We start from the raw sequence: 20,879 nt of genomic DNA, 5'->3' as shown, positions 1-20,879 counted from the left end.
AACACTTTTGAGGCCACTGTGTCTACCTCAGTGGTTCTACTAAATGCACGCCGCATAATGATGTTCTTGAGAATGCTCTGAGGCACTCAGATTGTTCTTGGTCCTCTGAGCATAATGACATAACTGGACCTTTAATTTGTGATGATACTGGTTGATTTAATAATGAGGGAAGTAGCCAGATATTGACATCACACATAACTCTGTAGCTCCTACATAGAAATTAAAGCCTATACTGTCCATCTATACAAATATAGTCATGCCTGAGTTGTGATTTAGGGATTTTTTTTTCTTTTTTTATTGCTAGTGCTGATGAAAACGACTAAAATTAGACCCTCTTCATCTAAGTTTTTATTTTTCCAGCAAGTCACTGCACTTGAATTGATGACTTTGGAGAAATTAATGTGTGGCTGGGTTACTTTCAAAAGGCTCAGAGTACTGTGAGAGGGGGAGAAATGCAATCAGTCATCAATGGCCATAAATTTCTCTGCAGAGTGAAAAGAGACTGAAGAATTTGTGCTGACACTGTAAAATAGTTTGACAGAGCACTGGCTGGTTTTACAGTTATTTTTTCGCAATGAGTCTTTCCATTAGGGAAATATCTGCTCCTAGTTTATACCTCCACAGAGGAGCTGAAAATGTGTGTATGTATATATATATATATATATATATATATATATATATATATATATATATATAGCCTCGGTGTGTATGTGTTTGGTCCGCATATATCAAAGCAGCAATCGCAAGGAAGCAAGTGGCTGGAGGATGAGGTCATACCCATTTGATAAGTGCGACTGAAACCATTTAATTGCATAAACCATATCTCATTGTGTCACCAGGACCTATTACTTAGGAACCTGGATGATAAATTGCACTTTAAAAGGAAATAAACTCTATCAGAAATCAACTTTTTAATGAGCGTGTGTACTGAATTACCTGCCATCATGCAGACACCACTCATAGATAGATGATATTCATGATATAAGTTAGACCGGGTAAACCACATTATTTTAAGTCCATCATTGCTGCCTTCATCCTCTGAATGGGGAACTTCCCAGACTGGCGATTATCAGAATGTTGGACACGTAGCTGGATCTACTGTACCTGAGAGGGCGTGCCTCGGTCATGCCGTACATGAAACTGCTACATTATAAGCCCCGATCTATACAGCAATGACCCTCCTGGGGGTGAGGAAACCTCCATCTGCTGATGTGACTGTCCAGTGCTCAGCTGGAAGATCTATTTTTTTGCCATTGCTGAATCACTGAGAGGAAAGCATCAACTGTTTGCTCCCCATGTCACAGCCAGCATCCCCTGAGAATAGCAAGAGGCAAATTGGGGGCTGTAACTGCCTGTTGTAGTGAGAGTTTGATTCACATTGTCAGCAGTAAGTCAGATTGGACAGACAGGGCTGCACTTTGTCACCTATTCTGTTCATATTGTTTATGGGCAGAATTTCTAGGTGCAGCCAAGGTGTGGAGGGTGGAGGGTCTGGTGGTCTCGGGATCTCCTCTCTGCTTTTTGCAGATGATGTGGTTCTGTTGACTTCATCGGGCGGTGACCTCCAGCTCGGACTGGGGCAGTTTGCAGCCGAGTGTGAAGCAGATGGGATGAAAATTAGTGCTTTGCCCTATGACAGCTGGCATCAGTTTGGGTATGTCTGAAACTTTATAATGTGCACAATAATATGTGAGGTGCATATTATTTCCAGGGGAATACACACTCACTGGCCACTTCATTAAGCATACTGCTTTTCAACTGCTTGTAAATGCAAATATCTAATCAGCCAATCACATGGCCTCAAATCGAAGCATTAGACATGTAGACGACCTGATGGAGTTCAAACTGAGCATCAGAATGGGCAAGAAAAGGTGATTTAATTTACTTTGGATGATTGATCATGCAGGCTGGTCTGAGTATTTCATAAACCTGGGATTTTCCAACACAGCTATCTCTAGGCCTCACAGAGAATGGTCCAAAAAAGAGAAAATATCCAGTGAGTGGCAGTTCTCTGGGTGAAAATGCCTTGTTAATTTCAGTGCTCAGAAGACAATGGCCAGACTGCTCCAAAGAATAACTCAAATAATCACTTGTTACAACCGAGGTGTGCAGAAGAGCATCTCAGAACGCAGAGCAAATCAAACCTTGAAGCAGATGAGCTACAGAAGACCTCACCAGGTGCCAGCTAAGAACAGGAGACAGGACAGTCACAGGAGCACTCCAAAACTGGACAATAGAAGACTGGAAAAATGTTGCCTGGTCTGTTTGAGTCTCAATTTCTACTGCAGCATTCGGATGGTAGGGTCAGAAACTGGTGTAAACAACCAGCATGGATCCATCCTGCCTTGTATAAGTTCAGGCTAATGGTGTTTTTTTTTTTTTGTTTCCAGCACCTTGTTGAATCTGTTCCACAAAGAATTAAGGCAGCAATGAAGGCAAAACTGTGCACTAGCAAGGTGTACCTAACAAAGAGCATGTAAGCACTGGTCACTATAACAGAATAAATATCCCACAATGCAATGCATTGATTTTTAGTTTTTAGTCAAATTACATTGCTGGACAGCTCAGGAAGTAATGTGACCATTGTGGAGTGTGTCCATAAATTTACACATACTGCTGTATATCTTGGATATATACACTTGTGTAAACAAGTTAAGTATATGCCCTATATTATAGAACTATTGAGCAATGATACAACTGAAATGGCACATTCACAGCACTGCCACATATATGAAACAGAGAAGACCTTCTCTGTCACTGGTCGCTCACAGGATAGGAAGCCATGACAGTATACAAACTCTAATGCAGAACTTACAATCTTACACACTGCCACCCCATCCTAACTCTCTTGCAAGTCTCCACCATCCTACCAGCCCACCCTACGCAAACACACACTTTAATCATTTAGATTTCCATTATCACAGCTTCTTCTTCTCATTACTCAACCTAGTTCGCCTCACTACTGAGCCATGAACCAAAATTAATTCATTACCTTGTCTTCACCACAAGATTGCTATCTTAGCCGGCTTTGAGTTCTTATTTCAAACTCAAACATTTGATGGGTTTTTTTTTCTATATTTTCCCACAAAACCTAGCTAGATTAATTAGAATAACTCAGCTCAATGAGAAAAGAGGCAGGGCACAATACAACTGCTTGGGGGTGGGGGGGTGGAGGAAGACTACAGGATGAATCTGTATCACTGAAGCAATTTCACAGAGACAGAAAAGTATGAAAAGGAGGTTCCCATCTACTTGTCAGTCACAGAAACCTGTGCCTAGCAGCTTTGAACACTGTGTGCAACCACACTCAGCTTGTTCTTTTGCTCATCATCTCTCCCACCCCTCCCATCATCTATTTTGCTCCTGCTTCAGTGCATTTCATATCTAAGGGAAAACAAACAAGCAATGTCATTCCTCTATTATTTGCCAAGAAGCCCACTACTCAAGTCTTGACACTTGCATAATGAGAAGTAGATGTACATGCAGCCCTTCTCAGATGAGAGCTCAATTAAATGATCTGCAAGCAACATCCCAAAGAGTTTGAGGAGTTCAGTGCAAAAGGAAAAACACAGAGAAGCAGGAAGTGCATTTCATGTACTTTTGTTGATGGGCCATTTTTAGAAATCAGGAAGAGATTTATCATATATATATCTGCATATATATATATATATGTATATCTACAGTAAATTGGACAGCCTCATACAGTTACATCACTGGGTCTTCAGTGAGTGTTTTTTGTAAGTATGTTTAAATTCCTTCCACACAGTTTGCTTAAGTATAAGGAAAACACTTAAATCAGGTGAGCTCTTATTTTCTTGGCTGGAAAATTCTGCTGTTTTGGCAAATATGGGAAACAGGACTCTGAAGCGGCTCAGATGATCTCTTGATAGCGACAAAAAAAAAAAAAAAGCATGATGCAAACAGATGAACTCCGGGCTAGGGTGTGATTGTGACTTTGATCAATGACTGGGGAAACTCATTACGAGCGTGGGCCAGTGCGTGAGGCGTACCCTAATTGTGTGCCAGTCTGTAATTCTGTGCTGTAATTGACAGCTGGATGAAGCAGGTGTGCCCAGTAACACAGTAACGCGATGAGAGAGACAAAGGAGAAAGGGACAGAGAGATCACAAGATGAGATGAGGAAACAAGAGCGATAATGAAGGTAAAGGGAGGCTCTTACCATTTCTTGGTACGGATATAAGAGGAGATTTAGTGGGAAATTAGCTATGTCGGTTGTGTACATTTTTCTTTTGGCATTGATTATTTAAATTATATAATTGGGTGTTACCAAGTTTACTTTCACATGAGTAATTTATATTTATACCCATCAGTACTGGGGGGAGGGGAGGATTAACTAGAGCTGTCATTACACCTGCTAATTTTGTAGCAAAGCAAGCCCTCATCATATTATCTAAAACTTTCGGCGATGGAGGAAAAGGACAACTAACATTAGATATTAAGTTCAATTCCTTCAGTAAAAAAATGTATTAGGAGTCGAAATGTTGAATCAGTGCAGCCCTATTTTTTTTTTGTTAATATCAGCTTGAGAATAGTGGGACAAAGGGCTGCGCAATTAAACATAATTTATATTTTGAAACTAAAATCATACACCTTCAGGAGACCGCTGATGTATTATTCATTTTCTGCTTTGCTCCTGGAAACTAGGAGGCAAACTCCAATGTGAACGAGGAAGCACCAGAAAACTGAGTCACTCCCCATAGTTAATGTTAAAAATGCCTAACTTTACAGTAGAACTAAATGTTTGCATCCTGGTATACAAAAACTGCAGTGGTGTGATTGCATGAAGGTGTCTGTGTAGTGCAGGTTCTCAGTAATCTAGGTCATGGCAGCCTTCAGCAGTTTGGGTAAAGGAAACAGAGTTCTTTTTGAGGCTCTTGAAGATGACGGACCTCTCATCCAAAGGCCTTTCAGTTCTAACAGCTGCTGGGGAGTCCCAGGTATTTAACCTGTAGTGGAGTAAATACCTGGGGTTTAATATTTTGAGGGGTCTTATCGCCATTATTAGGTGGTGCAGTCAAGAGAGACAGGAAACTGTTGAGAGATGGGGCAAATAAACACAAAGCAAAAGGCCTCAGGTTGGAGTTAAACCTGGGCTGCTGCATTTAGCTACTTTTGTCTGAAGAAATTGAAAATTTTCTTACAAAAGTGTTATTTATTCACAACATTTTACATTGTCTGTGATGCTGACATCATTATCACAGTCCTTGCAAATTACAGTATTAACCTTTACATATTGTTCATCCTAAATGTCATTTACTCTGAAATTTGATGACTTGTCCTCATAGCAAATAGGTCCTGGGTTTGAATCCACCATCTGACCTTTCTGTGATGAGTTTGCATGTTCTACCCGTGACTGCATGGGTTCTCTCCAGGTACTCCAGCTTCCTCCCACAGTCCAAAGACATGCAGTTAAATGGGGTTAGGTTAATTAATTAATTCTAAATTATCCATAGGTGTGACTGTGAGTGCGAATGGTTGACTGTCTCTCTGTGTTAGGCTTGCAACAGACTGGCAACATGTCAGGGGTGTACCCTGTCTCTCGCCCTATGGCAACTGGAATAGCACACACACACACATCCCATTTCACCTGGTACTTCTATTATTTCCTTTCCTAAGGTCAGTATGAGTTTGGGACTGAACATCTACCTGTGGTGAATCTGCAGCAGGCTAAATGTGAGATATAAGCCATGGGGTTCTCCACACCTAGTAAAATGCTCTCTCTCTGTTTGCTTGCTTGAAGTGATGCACCAATAAAGGGTAAGCTCTTTTGCTGTCTTCTGGCAAGCTGTCATAGACCAGGAGCACAGAATGTTGAATTCAATCAAGCACACCATAATTCCTTGCAGTGTATAAGTGGGGCTGACTCACAGGCTTCTAATGGCTGCTCATAATCAAGCACCATGATTAAGCACTTGGGGAAGTGGGCACACACTGAAAATCCTTTGGAGATGTCCTTTCCCTTAGAGCTAAGTACACTCATTACCTCGCAACAGCGGGTACGTGGGTGCTTCATTAGCTTTTATGCCGATTTGCCTGTATTTGCCCATGGTTTTTCTGATTTCCATAGAGTGAAAAGGCACCCGAAGAGCCCTCGACTGTAACAGTTTGAAGTCTGCATGTGGACCAGGAAAGTCTCAAACTGTAGCAATTTCAAGTTTCATGGTCGCACTCCAAGCAAGAAACAGAAGAATGATTATTTCTTTACCAAAACCATTCATATCAATCTGAATAATTTTACATAATAGCCTATAAAATGATTGAAAATGGCTTGAAAACGTCATTAAAACATAAATGAAGTGCACTCAAAAAAAAAAACCTTCTCCTTTAACTATCCCTCCCAGTAATGTTCAGCGCAACATGATCCACAGACATGCATTTTCCTTTCTCTGGATTAAGGAGAACATCTATTATATTAAAAAAAAAAAAAAAAGCGCTTTCAAGAGGTCACGGTCAGCGCAAACCAAGCTGGACCTCTCAGGATGCTTTGATCATAGACTAATTACAGTGTCAACTCTGCCAGTAGAGACTTGACTTGTTGCAAGAGGCCAGACGGTGGATGACATTTTCCACATGGCATGCGACATTAGATATCCAGACAGATGCTTCAGCCAAACAGAGTCATTAGTAAGAGCCATCAAGGTCCTGAACACCAATAACCACAACATCGACCACGGCCATCTGTATTCTAAAAACATCATGAATCTGCTTAAAGAGCATTATTAAGACAGAATTATTGTTAATTCGGTCTTTACTCAAAATTTAATTTCTCCAAAAAAAAAAAAAAAAGCTGCATTTCATAGCATCTGCACACATCGCTCTGTTCATCAATAAATACACAGTTTTTTCAAGTATCGTTCTGCAACAATGGTGTGCAAATTCAGACCTTGTAAATTTGGGTATATGCAACCACACAGACATGAGGCGTAACAGATGATGGACTGCCACTAAGTGTTTTCTGGATCATATTACAGTCCATAGATTATAACCATTACAGGTAAACCTCTTGGCAAAAAGAGTAGTCTAATTAGTTCTCTCTTCAAGTATGCACATCTTTGGTTGGACACATTCGTGATATATTGCCTCTTTAAAAATTTAGAGAAGCAAGTGGAATGCCACTTTAATCGAGTGTTTTACACCTTCCAATCTGTTTACCCTTGTCATCATAATGAGACTTGAAATTCTTAAATGGATCTTGAAATGATTTATTGATGATGATTTGCTTGATATTTGTTTGAGAAAGCGTGGCCACAAAGAATAGCCAAGAAACAGCTGAACCGAGCTGCGACTCCTCCATATGAAAGACATCTTCCATCAACTTTGAGCCGTTTTTCCTCCTCAAAAATATAGATTTGATGATACTCATCTCTCACTGCTAAAATAAGCACAGACAGATGCCTGACAAATGTCCTGATATCTATCAAAGTGCTATCTCCTTGTCTTGTTTTTCCCTATCCATGCAGCTGCTGACAATACATCACTGCCTTTGATCCCGACTGTCACAAATGTCTGCTGAATGTCACACAAGTTTTCAGACAGGTTGTCAGGGTGGTGTTTAGACAACATTGTGTCTGTGGACGGAGTGTGCAGGCGCACGACTGCGTAAAAATACACACAGATGTGCAAAGAGCACTATATAATTTGTATGTACGTGTGGCTGTCTGGGTGCATGTGTGCACACACGCCTGAGCACAAGCCTTATCCAGAGAGGGATAAATCCAATCCATTACTTGGCGGGACTCAGGGCAGCTCAATCGATGGCACTCTCAGTGGCTGCTGATGAACTTCCCTCTCTGACAAGGTGTATCATTCAAACCTGTCGCAGAGCAAGAGGCTGTCTGGCATTTCAAAGCATCAAGGAAACCGAAGGCCAGAAATTTTACTTGAGGGAAACTAAGTATGTGTCCACACTACTGAAAGCATGTCCACAGAGCATTCTTGTTTTATAAATGATTTCTCCCCCACTTGTAACTTGAACGGCTGCGAGTAGAGCTATGTGTATTCATCATGTTAGAGCAGCGCTCAGCACTATTGAAAGCATGTATTATCAATTTATGCATGGGTTGAACATAAAGTGTAATTATATTCAATCACGCCAGATAGGAAAGCACTGAATAATATGCTTTCGGCATGTCGAATCTGGACTCATCTACAAGCATGTTTTCTTATCGTCTGGCTGCCACTTCCCTTCAACCTGAAAAAAAAAACAAAAAAAACAAGGGGGATGGAGAGATGGTGGAGCAGTCAGTGTGAAGGAGGAGGAGAAGATCAAATGGCAGGGCGGTTATGAGATGTGTGTCTGATGCCTTTTCAGACTGCACTATTTTGGCCGCCGCACCAGTCAATCACGATTACAATGGCGAGGAGAGATGGGAGCAGTGGTGCAGAAAGAGCAGGAGTGATAATTACAATGCAAGGGACAAGATAATGGGAACACGCTGCACTCTCCCAATCATTTCATGTATCAGCTGCTGACTGACCCCCCCACCACCACCACCACCACCACCCCGCAACCCCTCCCCATACCCCCACTGACAACCAGCAATCACAGGTCATATTTGTGAAATCCAAAATGAATTAATTTGATGACAGGCAGTGGGGGATGTGATCCGTCCCTGTGCATGCACGTGTTTGCGTGCGTGGTTTTGTCAAATGTCAAAGAATATTTACTTCTCCCTACCCGTCTTCCCGGTGAAATAAGCATAGCGTGGCGTTATCCTTGCAGGATGAAGAAGCGAGGGGCCACGAGCACGGCACCATAAGCGGCTTTTTGTGTATGGATGTCACAAGGCATGTCAATCCCCGATCTAAAAAAGGATTAAATTTTCGGCTTTTACTTCTTTGACAATGTTAATAATTCACATCGAATAGTGCGTCAGGCTCTGCTAACACTGCACACTTCTCTTTAAAAATGCAGCGTGTTAATGGTTAACTCCCTGATCAATTCTGTGATTTGTAATAAATGATCATAAAATACATATCTCACATATACATATTTCCTTTTTGTGTTTTGTTTTATAGCTGTTATCTATATTCATCAGTCATGTTCACCGGTCACTTTGAATGACTCGTCCATCCATCCATTTTCTTCCGCTTATCCAACTTAGGGTCGTGGGGTGGGGGGGCAGCAAGAGGCAGGTTACACCTCACATTCACACCTATGGTCAATTTTTTAGAATCACTAATTAACTCCTAATAATGGCTAATAGGCACCCTCCTGCCAAAACCTAAAGGTCTGTTATCACTGATAACCAAAAACACCCCATAATTCACATCACGGCTTTAAATCTTTCTAACATGTAGTTAATGATGTGACATTAACTACATGTTAATGTCACATCATTAACATTTAAAGCAGAGACTGTATTCTGTATGTATATAAGATTGATGTAGCCTGTGAGAACACCCACTACATTATGGGCTCACATTTTGAAGCCATGACCTCCTAACTGTTGCCATTTAGTTTTTTGGGGGGCAGGATGTTTAGATTAGTGGTTCCCAAAGTTAAGAGTTCTGCACTCCACTGAAAAACCAGAAAATCCCATGACGCCCCCCCCCCCCCCCCCCCCCCCCCCCCCCCCCCTGGTGAAAATTTCCCACTGGAAGCCTGTCTTCCCTCTCATCAAGCTACAAGAGAAAGTGATGTATTTCCTTGAAAATTTGATTCAAAAATCATAAACAACTATAAATTGCTAATACTACCCAGTCATATGTAAAGTGCTAATGCCAATATGTGGCCCACTTGTCACTGGGACACAAACTTCAATACAAGAGCAGTAAATTTAGGTCGAAATTTAGGGTGAAATGCTAATGCTAGCAAGATTATCACTTTGCTAAACTAGGCCTCAGTCACATTCCTGGAGACTGGTTGGCAACCCTTTGGTAACTGCTGGTTGCTAGTGAAAAAAAAGTGTAACACACCAGTTGGCAAGTGGTTGCTGTCTGTTGCTAGGTGGAATTGTTCCCAAACAGCGTGCTGCACCAAAAACTTCCTTGTGATAGCTTTGGTCACCAGCAGACTGCCGCAGTCATGTCTAGTTTGTATGGAAGATGCTTATTTATCTGCAAAGGCTCACCAAATAACTCACCGAGCAGTAGTGAAACTTGAGAAAGTGCGATGCAAATCAGAAATGGAGAACTCTTGCCTTCAAACTAAGAGCTGTGTCACAAGGCACAAGTTTTACTTTGAAGCCAAATGTTCTCCATTTCCAGTTTACGTCACACTCTTCACAGTTTTACTCCCGCTTAGCGAGTAGTTGCCGAGTGTTTGAAGATAAGTCAGCATCTTCCATGCAAACTAGGGATGACTGTGACAATCTGCTAGAAACCAAAGCTGTCTCAAGCACAACACCATATCCCTCTTTGTGACCAATTTTACCTAGTGACTGGCAGCAACCACTTACCAACAGGTTAGAGAAAACACATTTTTCCCTAGCAAGCAATAGTTACCAAATAGTTGCTGACCAATTTCTAGGCCTGTGTCACTGGGGCCTTAATAAGGTTGCAAGGTGTTCAATAGACTGTATCAGTGCATTGCACAAGGACAGATACCTTCTAATTAGTTACTAAATAACATACTAATAAATTCATCAAATTTCACTCACTAAAACTGGAGCACAGACTCCTTTGGAGAGTTTTTAGTATAATTAACCACACATCAAGCCATATTATTTCCATGAGAGCATTAAAATGCTGCCAATGGCACCAACACCACAAACATAGTTGAGATGTTAAGTTTGGCGCATTAATTAAGCTTGAGTGAAGCCCAGCGGCGAGCTAGTGGCCTGGTGCTCCCACCCATCAATGGACGAGGCCACGTCCCTAATAATGCATAATGTCTCAACACAATTACAGCACTTTAGTTATTACAAAATAACTCATCCCCTCTGCAGGGAAATTAGCAGCCATTAGAGTCCAAAGTCAATTTTTGTACCAGGATGTAAACATGTTTAATTTCTTCTCCAAATCTTAGCAATTTCAAGGTTGTCTGTGGGGGACTGACTTGATTCTGGAGACAGAATCAAGTTCCTCAAATGCCTCAAGGGGCAAGTTTTCGGCACTTCATGCGTTGGCTTCATTATTCAGCTGATTTTCAGATGCTCCTTGATTTTAACCCAGACACAAACATCCCAGCATGTACTTTTGGTGCAAAAAGCTAGCAAAAGCTAACCTACCTGAATGTCCTTTGATATATTTAATGGTCTGATAACATTCAACAGGTGCTCATCACATAAAAACACAATTGTCGTACTCCAACAACCAATCAATTCTTTTTAAGAAATCTGTGTTTTTCAACACATTTTAACAATTCTATCTGCTGCAGGATTATTACGTGTTGCGTTACTGCCCATCCTGGCACAATCTGGGTATTCCTTCACTATGTTGAAAGCAGTACATGCACCGCTCCTCTTAAGTATACTCAGCTGAGAACATTAATCATAGGATGATCTAAATTAAATTTACCATAAAGCGTAAAGAGGCTTAATGAAAATGAAGTTGTTTATGATGTGCATGATTACAAGGGTATCTTCCCTTTCCTGGAAGTACTTGAGATGAGCTATGTTAGTTGGACAACCAAAGGCTTTCAGGCTAAGTATATAGCCACAATCGATCATGGCACTGTTAGCGGGGAGTTGTGTGCATTTTGTATTTATGCAGTTTATAACTTATAAGTAAAAAGATCTTTTTTTTGGAAATATCTCACGTGGTAAATGTAGGATAAATAAATAAATGTACACATATTGCATCATTTTGGCCTGATGACACACTATACAGTTAATTGTGTGAACAACAGGACAGATGCTAGTGTAAACAGTGCTTTGCACTTTGTGTAAGGACCATCAAGCCCGATCATGTGCGGCATTCGAAGGAAGAACAGAACAGAATTTAGTTACTCTGAATGCTAAAAAGTCTTTGACAGCATCAATTGTGTCTGCAGGCACAATGTCAATCAACTGATCCTTGCAACCAAAGCTGTTCACACAAATGCACGAGGAGTGGATGATGGAGATTACAAATTATATGCACCCATGGTCTGTTTAAACAAGTGTCAGTGATAAGGTTGCTTTTCCTCCTTGGTATCAAACAAATGACAAAAGTCACAAAATCATTTTATGCTTAGCAAGGCCGAGCATAATTAAAAGACTGATTGCCCTTTTGACCCGATGTTCAAGGGTCAAGTCTAACACAAGATATCTGCTGTCTCTAAGCACACACACACACACACAAACACACATACACACATTCATTTCTGTATACTGCGTTTACAGACAAAAAGAAGGAAGGTTGAAGAGGTAGAGACCACACAGTTAAAGCTGCTTGAGGGAGAAGGCAGAGCTAATCCACGGTTATCAACACTTTTAAGCCTGCAGACTTCAGAGCCATTTGCAAGCCCCCCCCCTCTCGCTCCCCCCATTTCTACTCCACATTCCCTTTTCACGTGAAGATACTTGTGTTTCCACCTGAATCCGTGATAGACCGCCTGCAAGTGGCAGCGCAGTAATGGTTTCCAGGGAGACAGCAAAAAGCAATGCTCCTAGATGTGCTGGGATACAATGCGTCACGCCGCATTTCTGCTCCCAGGCACAAGCCACTGAGTCCTCTACCCAGCAAGCTCCTACTTGAACCTGTGTTTACCTCGTCATCTTGGGAAATAAGCGAGGATGATGTTTCTAGCTTCTCACGTGTGTGCGAATATGAGTTATTCCACTGGATATGGCCATTTTGCAGGCTTTTATACAGGATTATCACAACATGTCAGTAAATAGGGTAATGACTTAAAACTTTAACATCACCAATGCAGAATGATACTGCAAGGTTTTTAAAAAAAAAATACAAGGAGGGTAAAAAAAAATGCTGCTCGTGCAACCAATAATGGTGCCTCTGGGACATATTCTTGTCATCATATTAAGCTTGATGGTTTATGTTGGGGGGGGGATATTTTAATAAGCAGGGCTGTAAGTTTGTTTGTAACACTTTCACAGGTCAAACTCGCTGTGATCTGATGTTTCACATGTGAAGACAATTTAAAGAAACTATTGGTAATAAACTGTAAATTGATAGTTTGAAAACCTGCATACATGGCATTTTACTTACATTCACGTGAATAAGAACGTTTTCACAGGACTCCGTGCAGTCCTGTGAAAAACTAAATACTGTACATCGTGTGATATAATAGCTTGTGAAACCACCTTTAGCAGCGACAAGTCGAAGTCATTGTTTTTTGTATGATTTTATCAGTCTCACACATCGCTGTGGAGGAAATTTTTTGCAGTTTCTCTGAGCACTGCACAGTCCGATGTTTGGGTGAATTTGCTGGGACATCCAGTCCTGGGAAGCTTGTGACATTGTGTAAATACACAGTTGGATGCTCCAGACCAGAAAACCCCCAAAACCTGTGCTTTTATAGAGGTACTCACACTTGATCAGTTAATCAAGTGTATTTGATTATTTACCCTCTTATTTCCTATGGAAGCAGTAAGGGTGTACTTAATTTTTCACAGGCCTGCAGAGATCCGGTGAAAACTTTTGTTTTCTGTTGTTGTCTCATAAAGATCACTGATTCCCAGGCATCAAGTACTGCCATTTAGTCAAACCTGCTGGGTTGGTCCCATGCAGCATGAGACAGATTTTCAGTCAAACCAAAGTGGACCCCCACAGCTCTGTCATATGGCAATAATTTGCCATACAAAAGCAAATGGATAATGATGTAAATGGGGATTCAGTGTGACATTCGGTGACAGATATTTTTAGAAATCTTATTCAACCGAATGTGCATCTGCTGAAAAACAAGGCTGTCAAGACATTTAGTCAGAAAAACCTGATCAAAGGGAAATTCAGTCTCAGAGCCCACCTCAACAACACAAGGTCTCGAGCACAAACGCACACGAGGAACATTTTCTTTGACTGAAATGGCCATCGATGTCATTTTTTTTTTTTTTTTTGGTGCGAATATGTAAAGTTTAATGCTAACAACTTTGCAGGCTTAGCGTTTAAAGCAAAGAACGGCTGTGAATAGTTTGCTAAATGAGTTTTCAAAAACGATCTGCTGGGGTCAAAGCAATAACATGCAATCAGCGTGGCCTCTGTGCAAAGCAGGGAGATTATGGGAGGCACAAAAAAATGTTTTCTCAGCTAAAGAAAGGATTAGAATTTTCAAATTGCAATTAAAACCATTCAGAAGTCACTGGGAGGAAAAAGTTTACAGCAAGTACTTATTATTGAAAGACACATGTCAAGTTCAGCCTTGTCTCCCTCTTACGCTGTACGTTTTTCTATCATTTTAATCCTTGTAATAGCTTTCGGCACATTATGGAGTCTGAGCTTCCTTCTTGCATGATATTGATTTGTTGCAGGTGAGAAAAGCCGATAGCATTTGTTGCAGGTTTGGAGAAACAAACAGCACGCCTGGAGAGGATGGCAAAACAAACACAGGCAAACAGAGCGGCATGATGATGTCATAGGATCACATCTTTGGGGTTGAATTTTACACGCACAGAGGGGGGGGAAAAAATTGGATAATATGTGAATTTTAAGAAGAAGGTGAAAGCAGATAAGGGAAAGATGGGAAGGAGCAGCAAAGATGCAACGTCTCCGAATGTCAAAAGCATCCCACCTCTGTTTACAGCCCTTCTAAAAGCTCATAATACGACACGAGAGTGTCATTCTAATGTGTTTCCTGCTGGTGCGGCACACCTCCTCCACTCCAGCACGGGCAGAAGAAGCAAAACACAACTCTTCCCTGTAAGTCCTGCTTCTCTAAACAACGCAGTCATTACAGTGATTTTGTCTTGTGCAGGAGTAAGTCAAAGTGTTAGAAACTGGGATGTGGGGCTGGAAATTAAAAACATAATACGTTAATGCCCCCTAGTGATCAATTACGGTAATGCTACTAATGCATCCTCTGTGAGATATTTAACCTTAGGTCTCTGCAATACTTGTGAAGCTTTCCTTTTATTATCAGAGCTGCGTTCAGGAGGAGGTTTGCATATGCAGCTACATAAACACCAGCACAAATGGGAGATTTTTTAAAAGCCTACTCCACACTGTTTCATTGGTTTGTTTTGAAGTTTTTTTTTTTTTCCACTGAAAGGATAACCAAAATATATAATAATATATAATAAAAGCAAGTTAACAGTACTGCTTAAGCAACACCAAACTTGCAAAAGATACACAGAAAAGTAGCTATTTCCACCTATGCACCTTGCAACTTCTTTCCTCTGTCCTCTATTAAGCCACCCTCTCAAGTCTGAAAATTTCACAAATCCCCAGAACAGACTACACCCAACCGCTATATTGCTTCAGCCCGCTCGCATTTAGGATTCTACCGACCTCACAGGGTCCTATTTTTTAAATCTTCCAAAGCAATCAGATTTCACACTTTCTTCTGCCCCAAGAGGGCCTCTATCCATAATCCTGTTCCTACTGCTTGTCAGGATGACAACAAGAACAGAAGCCCCGTGGGCTGTGTGTGCATGCGCGTGCTTGTGTGCGCATTTGTACATGACTGGGAGCACAGTGGTCCGCTAAAGAAGAAATACAGACAAGACAGGGAAATCTGTGGGGGGGGGGCAGCTACAGGGGGAACTGTTGGGAAACGTTTGAGAAAAGAGCGGGAATTGAAGGAGTAATATGGCACTTTAAGTTCAACTGCATCTAAATGAGCACTAAACAAAGCCTGACACTACCTAAAATGACTGATGTAACAATGAACACTGTCAGTCCCCATTTGTACATAGTGATTTTTCCCTTACAGCCAGTGATCTTAGTCAGCAATACAAATCATGAGGTCTTTTATGTGAGACTACTTGTAATATCCCTTAATTGCACTCCTGAGACATGCTGCCTCGACTAAGTGAGTGGTGTTTCTACAGGAAATGAAACTACTCACCTTCTTGCTCGCTTTCCTCCATGTTTCCCTGTGGTATAGCACCCATTGTAGGCAAGTTACCTTGCAGTCCGCAACAGATCTGGGTGCCTGAGGCTTCCTAATAGGCCTCTAATGTGCTGCCTCTGTGAAATGGACAAATCAGTGGTGGCTTCTTCTGGGTTATCAAGAAGGTACCCTTATTCCTCTGTGTTTTACAGGAAGGTCCCCAAACAGCTCCAGAGAGTTCAGCAGTGACTCCCTGTGCCCTAACCTCACCTCCAAGAAGCCTGATAAACAGTTAGCGACCTTTCTCTTCATCCAGACTCTCTGACTAGCCTCTTTAGCAGCCACTGACAGCCGGACTCTTGATTTTGCACGTCACCTGAATGCTCAGCAGGCCTTGACTTCTTGTATTCATGGGCCTCTTCCACTGCACCCTCCCAGGGTGCTATAAGCTCCACAATGTAAGGGTGAGGCTGACTGTAGACAAGCTCCAAGGAAGTCTGGGAAGCCTCTGGCCTAAGTCTGCCACCATTTTTCAACCATGTGGCAGGTCTGGATTGACCCACTTTACCTAAGCTACATTTTGAAATCTGATTTAATGGAACTGTCTGATTTTTAATGACATAGCCTCTTCATGGCCCAACAGAGGAATCACACTAGGTCCATTAATATATCCAGCCCTTGCTCTTGGCAAAATTTTCCCCGCTTTATTCCATCCTGATGGACTGATATCTACATGGAGTTCTTCATGTGCTTTTCTCATGAGACCACTTAGCTCCACTAAGTGGTCTCACTGTGACCTTGCATCTCAAAGCCCCCTAATTTTTTCATTCTTCCTGGACCTGAAACCTGAACCCTTTAATTGTGCCCGTTTTCTTTTGGTTTAGATTACAGTTACATACATTTATGGAATCAATAAAGTATCGATTAAATGTATTAAAGTAATGCTAAGCTCCTGGCAGCCTTTACAGTCACCAGGAAATAATTCTCTTTGAACCTCAGCACCAGTCTATAGCAGCAGTTTAATGTAGGATCCTCTGTAATGGCCAGCACCCTGCAGGCCTTTGGGATTATAACAGCGTTCACATCCACCGCACGCTGTTAAACTTCTTAGAAACATTTGAATAGAATTTATTAAATGCCTTAAATTTACTTAAGTACTTGTAAAATCCAAGATATACCCAAAGCAGGCCCCTCAGAAGTTCACTAAGTGCTGTTATTGGTGGTCAAAGGTGTTATTGCAACTATGATGTTCAACAACTGGCAGCTTTCAGTCAGAAATCAGAGCAGCAAGAAATATAAATGTTACTTCTTTTTTTTTTTTAAAGCATTATAATGATATTAGCTGTTGCTTTTAGCTGAGTGAATGGTATACCTTTCTAGCCACATACTGTTTCATATCATAAAGATTTATTATTTTCAGTTATTTACACAAAATACCAGATGCACCACATTCACAGGATGTTAAGCACAGCTTCTGCATTGTCTGCCTTTTATGTCCAAAACACCAGTGCTGGTTTATGCAGGCTAAGCTAACTGTAACATTTCCCCACCATTTGAAGGAAACTTCAGAGCCCATATGGAAATTAATTATTTCTCTGGCAGGACATGAAACATTTGAATATTCTTATGGCTAGATGAAAGATATTAAAATTAATGCATTTCGGAGAACTAAGTCCACATCCACGCAGCAGTGTTTACTGTGCAAGAAAAACACGTTTTAGTTTGTTTTTTTTTTGGTGTCGGCATAATAAATGATTTTGTGCAACACAAGGGTTATGCTGATTTAAGGAGGAAATAAGATTTAAACCAAAAAAAAAAAAAAAAAAAATGGAGTATTGAGGCCGGCTGATAAAATAAGTACGGGGAGGAGAAAAGGTGCAGGCCAAGAGCAGGGGGGGGGGGGGGCTGTGTCGCAAGAGGGGAAAGACTGAGGTAAGTTGACAGTGTGAGAAATCAGGATTAGGATGAAGAATGTGAGTGAGCTTGAGGGACAGTTTGGGAGAGGGGAGGGTGGGCAGAAACACTGAAAGAGTGCAAAGGGAGGAGAAATGAGAAAACAGGAGTCTGACTCTGACAGTAGAGCACTGAGCTCAGCTGATGGCCCCTAATGAAGTACGGCAGCTGCAGAGGAGGAGCTCACACTGACAGCTCGAGACCCACTCTGACGGATGGCGGAGAAGACACACTCTCACACACACATGCACACGCACGCACACACACACACACGCACAGTGGAAGAGACAGCTAAAAGTTAAGCATACCAAAAACTGCGAGAGACATGCCATGCAAGGAGGAGCAGAGAACTGAATGGGAGAACATTTTTCTTCCGGATTCTCTGAATACACCGCAGGATATGAATTTTCCCTGTTTTATCCTCCAGTGAACACTGGACAAGAATTCTTTTCTGGTCCGGAGCCGTCATTGAAAGAGGCCGTATTATGCTCGTGTAGTTAATTTGAGTTTTCAAATACTGCGTCTACGAAGGAAATGTAATGTTTGTCACACAATTTTTCTCTTTCTCTTTGATCCTCTGTGTGAAAAGCATCATTTTAGCTCCCACCTCCCAGCCTCCTGAAAAGCCCAGTCTGCTCTGATTGGTCAGCTGCCCTAACATTTGATTGTGCTCTTTGAAAAGCAGTATTTAGAAAGTTGAAACAATAAAATGTCATTAAAATCTTAACCTTGGACCGTTCACTTTGCTTTCCTTACAAGGACTGAAGAATACAGACGCATTGTGACTAACCAAACCCTACCCTGACTAACTAGCTCTGTTTGAGGACAAACTTCCTAAACTTATTTGTACAAGCTCGCTTTTAACTAGAGGTTTGTGTGCGTATTAATATTGTGTTATTGTGCATTACTGTTCTTCCTTTGATTGTTGTGAAGCACTTTGTGATCCTTATCCAGAAAGGTGCTATATAAATAAAATTTGCCTACTTACTTACAGGCATTATGCATATATGTTACATGGTGACATAGATAAGTCACAAAAGAAGAGGTCTGACTGTCGACAAGGTGAGTCAGGTAGTTTAGGAGCAGTTTTTTTTTGTTTTTTTTTTTTTTGTGTGTGTGGGACAGATAGCTCCCTCTCGTGGTGACTTTGTAGGTTTGCAGCTTTTACATGCAAAAACAGAAAGGAAAAAAAAACTGTATTCCACACTGAGGGAAATGTGAACACCCCTCAAAAAGCATAATATGCCCTGTATAATAAATTAGAATTTATGAATCTGTGGATTTTTGCACTACACAGTGTGCAACCTGTCATAACCTGTCTCAAGCACTTAAAAAAAAAAAATTAAAAATATAAATTTGCAGGTTAAACATAAACCAACAAAAGACAAACTGAATGGGCTGATACCATTTCAGGGCCAGAAGGGGTGGCATTCCCTTTTGGAACAAACCAAAACACAAGTTAAAAAAAAAATTATCAATTAAAGAAAAATTATTTTCAAAACGTCAAAATGCAACATTTGTCCACTGTAGTAAGTATGGACAATAATACTGTCAATTTTATCAGTGTAATGAAATCATTTTGTAACTTGTGTAAAAAAACAAAGATTTTAACACCTTTGCAGGACATACCTGCATTGCAAATTGTCTAATATACAAATATATTGATAATAAATAATGTGAGAGTGTTAAACAGCAGTGCGCACTCATTGCAGTCATTCTCCTTGATCTTCAGGCTGTTGTTTTGTTTTATTTTTAGGAGGACAGTGTGGGCTTGACTGAGATGGTCCGTGGGCTGGTTCAGTATTTTGCCCATGTCTATTTTAAGATATCTCCAGCAGTGCAGAGCATACAGATAAATCCTGAAATATAATGAATAATCTTTACTGTCACTGTCGTCATGTTGGGGGGGGGGGGGGGGGGGGGGGGGGTCAGTGTGCTGGAAGATTAATGTTTATTTTTTTAAAACATTTATAAAACAAGTGGACACTCTCCAACTGGAATTCATCCAAACAAGGAAAAGACTGAGAACAAAAAATTATAATAAAATCTGTAACACAGTTCAGCAAATTACAGCCAGGCATGACAATGAAATCAAGTGGAAGTTATAGTGCGCATTGTGGCATAAATCTGGCTGCATCTCTACTCACCTCTCCAGGATGGAATAAACAAAAACAAAATTATGTTCATATATTTCAAGGAAACAAGTAAACATTGCAGGTAGCTTTAGATCACAGGGGAAATGTTGTCAGCCAAATACTTTTTTTTTTTTTTAGAATACCCTTCATAAGAATGCCTTTGGAGGGGACATCAGCCTGACCAACCATATAATACCCCATAATATACCACTTCTTCATGGCTCAGATTCAAAAAGATGCTGGAAACATTCCTCAGAGATTTTGACCCACACTGACACAACAGCACCACACAGTTGCTGCAGATTGGTCAGCTGCACATCCATGACGAGAATCTCCCGTTAAACCACATCCACAAACGTGCTCTGCTGGATTGAGATCTGGTGACTGTGGAGGCCGTTTTGAGTACAGAGAGCTCACTGTCATGTTCAAGGAACCAGTTTGAGATTATTTGAGCTTTGTGACATGGTGCGTTATCCTGCTGGAAGCACCAGCAGCTCTCATGCTGTTTATGCCAAATTCCGACCCCACCATCTGAATCTGGCAGCAGTAATCAAGACTCATCAGACTATGTAATGTGGGAAAATCCCAGTAGATCAGCAGTTTCTGAAATACTCAGACCAGCGCGCCTGGCATCAACAAGCAACCTATTTCTTCCTCATTCTGATGCTCAGTTTGAATTTGTCACGACCATGTCTACATGCTTAAATGCACTGAGTTGCTGCCATGCAATTGGCTGATTAAATATTTGCATTAATGAGCAGTTGAGCATCTATACCTAATAAAATGGCCAGTTAGTATAAAGGTACCCCTTTAAACTTTCAGTCTATCAGAAATATACTGTACTGGCCGCTGATGCCTTTTGATAAATCGTAGGTCCCGCTAGTTTTTCACTTCGGTGA

Source organism: Archocentrus centrarchus (assembly GCF_007364275.1).
Source record: "Archocentrus centrarchus isolate MPI-CPG fArcCen1 chromosome 18 unlocalized genomic scaffold, fArcCen1 scaffold_23_ctg1, whole genome shotgun sequence".
Classification (NCBI taxonomy): Eukaryota; Metazoa; Chordata; class Actinopteri; order Cichliformes; family Cichlidae; genus Archocentrus; species Archocentrus centrarchus.
The sequence above is the reverse complement of the archived record's forward strand: the minus strand, read 5'-3'. Positions refer to the sequence as shown.